Raw genomic sequence first — 8,730 nt, 5'->3', positions numbered from 1 at the left:
GGCTTTGGTTAAGAAATTAGTAACTCAGGATAACTAAGTCCGGACTTCCAATTTCTAATACCTTGCCAAGAGTTCATTTTTATTGTTATTATTTTATTTCCTCTGCCATTTACTATTGTTGCTTCTTATCTTATACATTAATAAAACCCCAAAACATACTTTTTTTCCATAACCAATAATAAGAACATACCTCCCTGCAATTTCTTGAGAAGACGACCCGAGGTTCAAATACTCGGTTATCAATTTTAAAGGGGTTTGTTATTTGTGACAACCAAAACGTTTGTACGAAGGAATTTCTGTCGGTTTAGAGACTATATCTACAACACGACTGTTTTTATGAAATTCTTTACTGGCAAAAATCCTAACGTCAAAATGGCGCCGTTGCCGGGGAATTGCAAACGTGTGTCTTATTATTGGTTATTGTAAATATTTTATTTTTGCTTGTTTATTTGTTTTTATTTTTATTTTTGCTTTTTCTTAAGTTAAGAGGTTATTATATATATATATATTTCAAGCAAGTTCTATGAAAAGTTTTTCACTCAAATCAATTGAGGTGCCCTATAGATAATTTTCTTGAAAAATTTCATTATTTGACTAAGCTTATTATGTATATATATGAAAAAATAAGAAAATTACAAGTAAAAAAATGAAATGCAAAAGTGTTGGGATTAGAAATTTGTCACCCAAAATAGCTGAATGGTCGGACAACCTCCCCACACTTAAAAGTTTGTACCGTCCTCGGTGCACTCAAAGATGAGCAAAGGGGTACGGTGGTTCTCCGGATTGCTACCTTCAGCTGGTAGGTCAACCGATTCTGCGTGTTCTTTCTCTCGCTTCCGTTGTTGCTTGTGGTGCGTTAATCATGAAAAGTAGAAAATAACACCATAAGATAAGAAAACACAAAAGCAAGGAAGCATACATTGTTGGAATGAGGTAAATTACTAGAATTGAGTGAGTGAATTAGTGTGACATTAATGACAAATAGGTGTGTGAATTCTAAATTGCACGCGGTTTAGAACACACATTAGCATAAAAAGTGATGTCACAAAAGAAGCATGCACTTCACTTATCCTAGTGTGCGTGAGATGCTTTAAGTAAACTTGTAAGGTAAGACAATCATTAAAGAAGCATGAGAGCATTCAAGCCATAAACGTATGGATGCATATAATCAAAAAGCACAATGCATTAAGATAAATGCTCAACACTAACTATCAAGAATTTGCCTAATCGAGGAAAAGGATTCCAATTACATGGTGGCTAAATCATGCAATTCACAAAGAGTTACAAGCTCGAAGGCAATTTTCATCACTTGGTATTCTCAAGATTAAATATGAAAAATTCAAAACCAAGTAGCAAATTATAATCTCAATCAAGGAATCCAACAATGAATATCCAAAAACAATTATGCTAAGATGGCATGCAATTAGTAATAAGCAGAAATATATGGTAAACAAAATCCATAATCCAACACTTATAATGAAAAAGAGAAAACAAAATGAAAGCTAAACTAAATAACTAATCAACAAACTAACCAACTAATTAACCAACTAAAATAAATGGTTAGCAATGGCGTTTCGAAGTGTTAGATGAGGGGTAGAAGAAGGGAAGAAGAAAGGAGAAGGAAAGAGACAGAAAGAGGGGAAGAAAAGAAGTGTATTGAAAGAAAGACATCCGCGCGTACGCGTGCATGGCGCGCGCGCACGGATGGTGGTGTAATGGAAGCGACGCGTTGATGCCAGGGCATTTTGGCCAGTTTCACTGACCTTTTCCTTACTGTTTTAGGGTAGTTTCATGCATTTTCTTATGAAATAAGCAAGTTTTGGGTAGAATTTCACTTACATCTTGATTTAAGCATACATTGAGCACTTTACATGATTTCATGAGAATTTTGCATGAATTAGATGACAAATTGGATGATGCATGTCTCATGATGTGGATTAGAACTTTGATGCATTGTATTGCTTGATTTCAGGACAAAGGAAGCAAGAAAGAGCCACGTTGGCAGCCACGTTAGTCTAACTAACGTGACCACCAACGTGGAATGGGAGCTAGCTTGCAACGTTAATGAGAAAAGTAATCGCCAATAACATCCTCGAAGCCATCATAGCCCACGTTAAGAGTCACGTTAACTAAGTTAACGTGAACTCTAATGTGGAAGAAAGAAAGTGGAGCCAACGTTAGTGACACTCACCTTTGTCACTAACGTTGGGCCAAGCTCATAAGTGGCCACGTTAAGAGCCACGTTAACTCAGTTAACGTGGACTCTAATGTTGGGAAGCAAAAGAGAAGCCAATGTTAGTGACACTCACCTTTATCACTAACGTTGGCCAAGCCATAATGAGCCACGTTAACTCCCACGTTAACTTAGTTAATGTGGAAGCTAACGTGGAGAAAGCATGTGATCGCCAACGTTAGTGACACTTACCTTTGTCACTAACGTTGGGGTGAACCCACACAAGCCACTATGAGCAATGTTAACTCCCACGTTAACTTAGTTAACGTGGAAGCTAACGTGGATAAGAGAGATGATGAGCCAACGTTAGTGACACTCACCTTTGTCACTAACGTTGGAGATGGCTAACATTACTACGTTAGAAGCGACGTTAACCTAGTTAACGTGGACTCTAACGTGGGAAGTAGGGGCACATTGGAACGTTAGTGACAAAGGTAAGTGTCACTAACGTTCTCGAAGGATTGGCAAGCTTACGTTAAGAGCCACGTTAACTAAGTTAACGTGGACTCTAACGTAGGGGGAAGGGAAGTCTCTCAATGTTATTGGAAAATGTGAGTCCCAATAACGTGTGCGAAGGACCAAGAGGCAACGTTAGTGGTCACGTTAGTGCCACTAACGTTGAAGTTAACATGGATTATCCCTGGGTAAGGAACGTTAGTGAAAAAGGTGATTGCCACTAACGTTTTTGAACCCACACTCTCACTTAATGTTAACGCCACTAACGTCCTGAGCTAAACACCCTGCCTACTCCACACTTTCTCTCTGCAAGTAAAGCTAAGCCCACTGCGGAAGATAACTGCTTCAAACTCAAGATCCAAAGGCCCATATCCAAGACTTGAAGAACCAACTAGAAGATCAGAAGAGTAGTATATATAGGGGTAGTTTTGAATTAGAAAGGAGCTTTTTGGGGGAATGGAAATTGGGAACTACTCTCTGTATAATTTACTTTCTCTGCACTTCTAGTTCTAGTTTTCATAATGTATTCTCCATCTTTGTTTTTCATTTCCAGAGCTATGAACAACTAAACCCCTTTCATTGGGGTAGGAAGCTCTGTTGTAATTTGATAGATCAATACTAATTTTCATTACTCTTCTTCTATCTTTTCTCTTGATTTTACTAGAAAGCTTTCAATCTTCATCCAATTGGGTAGTTATCTTGGAAAAGAAGCTATTCATACTTGGATCTCTTCTGAACCTTGGAAGAGGAATGAAGAGATCATGCTAGAAATGCTTTCTCATGTTGGACCAAATTGGGTTTGGTTGGGTATGGTGACTATAATCCTACCAACACTTGATTTGGGAATGCATGTGGTATAATCAGTGGCCATACTTCATCTCTTCTCATGAGCAATTGACCAAGGAATTGGCTATTGATTAAGATTTGACAGATTGAATTACCAAGGAATTGGAATTCGATCACTTAAGATTGCTAAGGAGATCAATGAATGCATTGATTGAGGAAGAGATGAAAATGAACTTGATCCGGAGAATGCAACATCTCCTAAGCCCAATGAATCCCCATTTCTGATCTTACCCATTCTCTTTAATTTCTGCAATTTACTTTTATGAGCATCTTTCCCATTCCCATTTAAGATTCTGCAATTTACTTTCCGCCATTTACATTCAGCTCTTTATTTCCAGCAATTTATATTTTCTGCTATTTACTTTCCCGCCATTTAATTTCCTGCAACTTTCAAACCAAATTCTGCTTCGCTCAACTAGAATATTCCTCTAATTAAAGTTGCTTGACCAATCAATCCCTGTGGGATTCGACCTCACTCTATTGTGAGTTTTTACTTGACGATAATTCGGTATACTTGCCGAAGGAAAATTGTTGAGAGACAAGTTTCCATGCTATCAAGTTTATGGCGCCGTTGCCGGGGATTAATTGTGATTAACAAACTACCGGTTGATTGATTTACTAGATTAGACACTTTTCTTTTGTCTTTATTTTCTTTTGTTTCTTTATTTTCTTTTGCTAACTAACTGTTTGTGATATTGCCTCACTGGGAATTTCCTCATCTGTGACAATGGAGATTCCAATTTCTTTTGGTGATTATTGTTTGAGACAGAGCTTTCTGCAGGAAAGAAAAGAGCATCCATCATATTTTAGTCAATCAAATTTCATGGGAAACTCTTCACCACCACAGAATGATTCACTTTACTATGCTCATATTCGGATATTTATTCCAATTGACTATTTCATCGAAAACTTACAGCAGCTTGCCAAACAAAAGCTAAAAGAAAAAAGAGTAAGGGTATTACTGGCATAATATCTACAATTGGATTCAAAAAAGCATAGGCTTCGGGTAATTTTGCCAACAGAAGACTTGGACAAAAAAGGAAGTAACTTGGACAAAAAGAAACAAAGTAACTTAGACAAATCTTTTTTGTCGATAACCTCAACCTCAGACCAATCAATCGAATATTGATTAATACGTAATCGATCGAACACTACTTGAAAACGGCTATTCTGGTGGGTGGGAGTATCAAGAACATGAAATGGGGTGCTTCCCAGGGTCACAAAATAGTCCATATTTTGATGACTTTGATCACTACGCAAGCTGTGCCTGGGAAGATCAAAACCAAAGAGATTTCACTCATTCATACCCCATTCATCAAGAGCCGTCACCTCTCAATTATACAACCTCACCTCCAAGTTTTACATGCCTAAATTCTTCATCATTTGAGTATGCCTCAGCACAAAAGTCTCAAATCCATACAATTCATTTCACCATCCACAAAACTCAATCCACTACCCACAAGAGTCATACCACTTTCAGAACACACAACCACAAAACAACCAATTCCATTCACAAACCAACCCCGCCCAACCATTACAACCTACCCAACCACCTTTAGATAGACTTGCTAGGATGGAACTCATCATGGAAGAGCTCAAAAAAAGTAGAGAAGAAGAGAGACTCACTAGGATAGAACTCCTCCTCGAAGAAATAATAAAGACAAACGAAGAGGAGAAAATAGCAAAAAGGGACCATGAAGAAAAATTGAGGCAGAATGGATAACTCTATTCTGAAGAACAATTAATTGAAGAGCTGAGATCACAAAGAGAGACCACTTTACTCTCTCCAGAAACAGAGGAGTTCATTCAAAGGTCAAGAATAAGGGAGGAAGTCAATCAAGGGAACCCACACTCCAGTGAAACAGAGAGTTGCATAGAGGGTGAGTTCATTGAACCACCAATTCAAGAAGATCTTGATGAAGAGGATGCTCCAACCATAATACATCACCCAAGTCCTGAGATCAAGGTGGTGAAGGCAATCAACATGAGCACTAAAAAGAGGATGGTGACCAAGAAAAGAAGGACAATATCCATGAAAAAGAAAAGGTCAACTAAAAGCCATCCCACCCCTACCCCAACAAGCAAGTTTACACAAGCTAACAACAAAAGAAAGCTTGCTGGGGAGAAGCACTCAAAATAAGGGGCATTAACTGGCTCCTCTTTCCTCTTGAGGTCATTCCTCTTAACAAACTGGAAGAAGAGGAAGAAAGTCATGAACAACATGTCAAGCTAATGACATTAAAAGAGCGCTTGTTAGGAGGCAACCCAACCGTAGGTAACATTTCCTTGCATTGCTTAGTTCACTTTCAATAATTTGGCATATGATTGCATTCTAAGTTTGGTGTTGCCATGCAACAATTTGATTTTCAATCTTCACTGGGTACTTGCAACATTCTAAATTGAAAGTGTCACACTAAGTTTGGTGTTGCCACTAAACTTTCATGCAAAGTACCATGCCAACACCACTTATTAATGCAATCAAAATGTCTCTATTTGTATCTCTTGTGCCTTTATTGTATCCTTAATCTTGCTTGCTGAAACACATGCATACTCACACTTCTTTCTAAGACACTCATGATCCATCATAGACCCCATCACCACTGTTTTAATTGTTGCTTGAGTATAAGCAATCATTCTAATTTTGGTGTGGGAAGGGGAAGAATAGGAGGAAAAGGGCAACAACAATGAAGATGAACTACAAGGTGGTAAAGTTCTTTTTTCCTCTTACTTATTTCCAGCACTTTAAATTGCATGATTGTCTTCTATTTTCTTTGTATGCATGTGTAATTACTCCTTGTGAATAAGCATAATTTGATAGTTGATTTAGAACATGTTGCTATGATATCATGATTATCATCTTGAATTTTACTTGCACCCAAAAATCTCTAAGAATGCAACAAGGAAATCATTTTTTTTTAAAGGAAAATGTTGAAGAATTTTATAAATCTTGGGGCAAGCAAAAGATTAAGAGGAGTGGAGGTTCTGATTGTATGATTGTGTATTGAGGTTGCATGTTTTTTAAAACTTGCATGGGAGCTCATAGACAGGAAATGAAGTTTAGAGAAGTATTATGGAATTTCTCAAATATCTATTGATCCAAGAAGTAGTAACAAAAGAAAACAAAAGAAAAAGAAAAACAAAGAACAAGCCCAAGGCTCTGAGCATCAATTACTAGGAAGAAGAAGAAAGAAACAAGAACTCAAAGAGTTATTGTCCTAGTTAAATGCTTGTGGTGGATTTGTGTCAAAGAGAGAGGCTTGAGTAAGTATATCCTAAGGGGTGCTTCAACACCTAATACCTTAAACCAACTGGTTTGGGAGTATTAATTGAAAGCTTATCTTAAAAAGCCGCTTTGAGACATGATACCTAGAGTCGAGGCCAAGATACAAAAAGAAAAATGCTAGAAAATAAGTGCTGCTTCAAAGGTGACAATCTATAAAGAGGATTCCATAATATCATTTGAATGAAAGTCCTAAGATCTAAAACTTCCAAAATGTAAGGACTAATGAGCACTGGAATCCTTGCATAAGCATACAAATTAGAGTTCACCCCACTGCCACTTATTCACTTCACCCACTAAGGCATCATAAGCAATTCTTCAATACATTCCAATTAAGAGAATTCTTTGTGCATAGTTCTTTTCTTGCTTGGGGACAAGCAAGATTTAAGTTTGGTGTTGTGATGCCAGAGCATCTTGGCTAGTTTTACTAGCCATTTTTTGTATGCTTTAGGTTGGTTTCATGCATTTTTCTAGGAAATAAGCAAGTATTTGGATGAAAATGCATTCACACCATGATTCAAGCAAACATTGTGAATTTTGAATGATTTCATGAGAATTATGCATGAATTGAATGATAAAATGGATGATGCATGATCCCATGATTAGGAGCAAGACTTTGATGCACTTTGTTTGATTGATTTCAGGTAACAAGAAGCAGAGAAGAGCCACGTTAGTGGCTATGTTAGTACCACTAACTTAGCCACTAACGTGGAAGGAAGGAAAGTTGGAATGTTAGTGGGAATGTTAATGGCATCAACTTTGAAGAAGGACCAGCGTTAGTGGCAAAAGTGAGTGCCAATAACGCTAGCAAAGGTGCAAGAAGACCCACGTTAGTCCCCATGTTAGTTACATTAACGTGAGAACTAACGTGGAAGGAAAGGGAGATTCCAACGTTAGTGGAAAAGGTGATCTCCACTAACGTTTGCGAAGCAAAAAGACCCACGTTAGCTTCCACGTTAACTACATTAACTTGGGAACTAACGTGGAAGGAAAGGGAGATGCCAACGTTAGTGGAAAAGGTGATCTCCACTAACATTTGCGAAGCAAAAAGACCCACGTTAGCTTCCACGTTAACTACATTAACGTGGTAGTTAACGGGGGCAAAAGTCTCACCCAGCAGCCTGACCATGCCTTCTTCAAACAAGAATAACTTGAGCCACAAAGCTCCAAATGAGGTGATTCCAGTGGCATTGGAAAGTAGGATTCCAGAGCTTTCCAAGCATATATTGCACTACATGGTGGACTCTAAATTTGAGGGAGAAAACCTGCCCCTAAAGTGCAAAGATGAACATGGTATCAACCTGTAGTAAGGCCAGCTGACCTCTTCACCTTCCAAGAAGTATAACTCGAGTTGTAGAGCTCCAAATGATGTGCTTCTAAAGACGTTAGAAAGTAGACATCCAGGGATTTCCAACAATATATAATAGTATGGGGTGGACATTAAGTTGAGCTTCAGAAACTGGCAATTTTCAGCCCCTGATCGCGGACGTTATTGGCACTCACGTTTGCCAATAACGCCAGCCACTATGCCAGCAACCCTGTCCCCTTCAAAAGAGCATAACTTGAGTTACAGAGGTCCAATTGAGGTGATTCTAGTTGCGTTAGAAAGCTGACATTCAGAGCTTTCCAACGATATATAATACTCTATAGTGGGCATGAAATTGGAGTACAAACCAAAGGCATCTTTTAAGCCCCAAAAACACCAACTGGGTAGCAAGTGTGACATTAGCCACACTAACTTCAGCACAAATGCCACACTTGTAGCATTAGTGTGACTAACGTTAGCACTGACATTAGCACCTGGACCTCAACTTGATTCTCTTTCAAGGACCACCCAACCTCAAGGAAGCAAGCCCACAAGTGTCAACCAATCAAGGCCACAAGAAGCATCTAGAATAGGAATTTTCATTTAATT

Source organism: Arachis ipaensis, chromosome B4, assembly GCF_059453495.1.
Source record: "Arachis ipaensis isolate K30076 ecotype BB chromosome B4, ASM5945349v1, whole genome shotgun sequence".
Taxonomy (NCBI): Eukaryota; Viridiplantae; Streptophyta; class Magnoliopsida; order Fabales; family Fabaceae; genus Arachis; species Arachis ipaensis.
The sequence above is the reverse complement of the archived record's forward strand: the minus strand, read 5'-3'. Positions refer to the sequence as shown.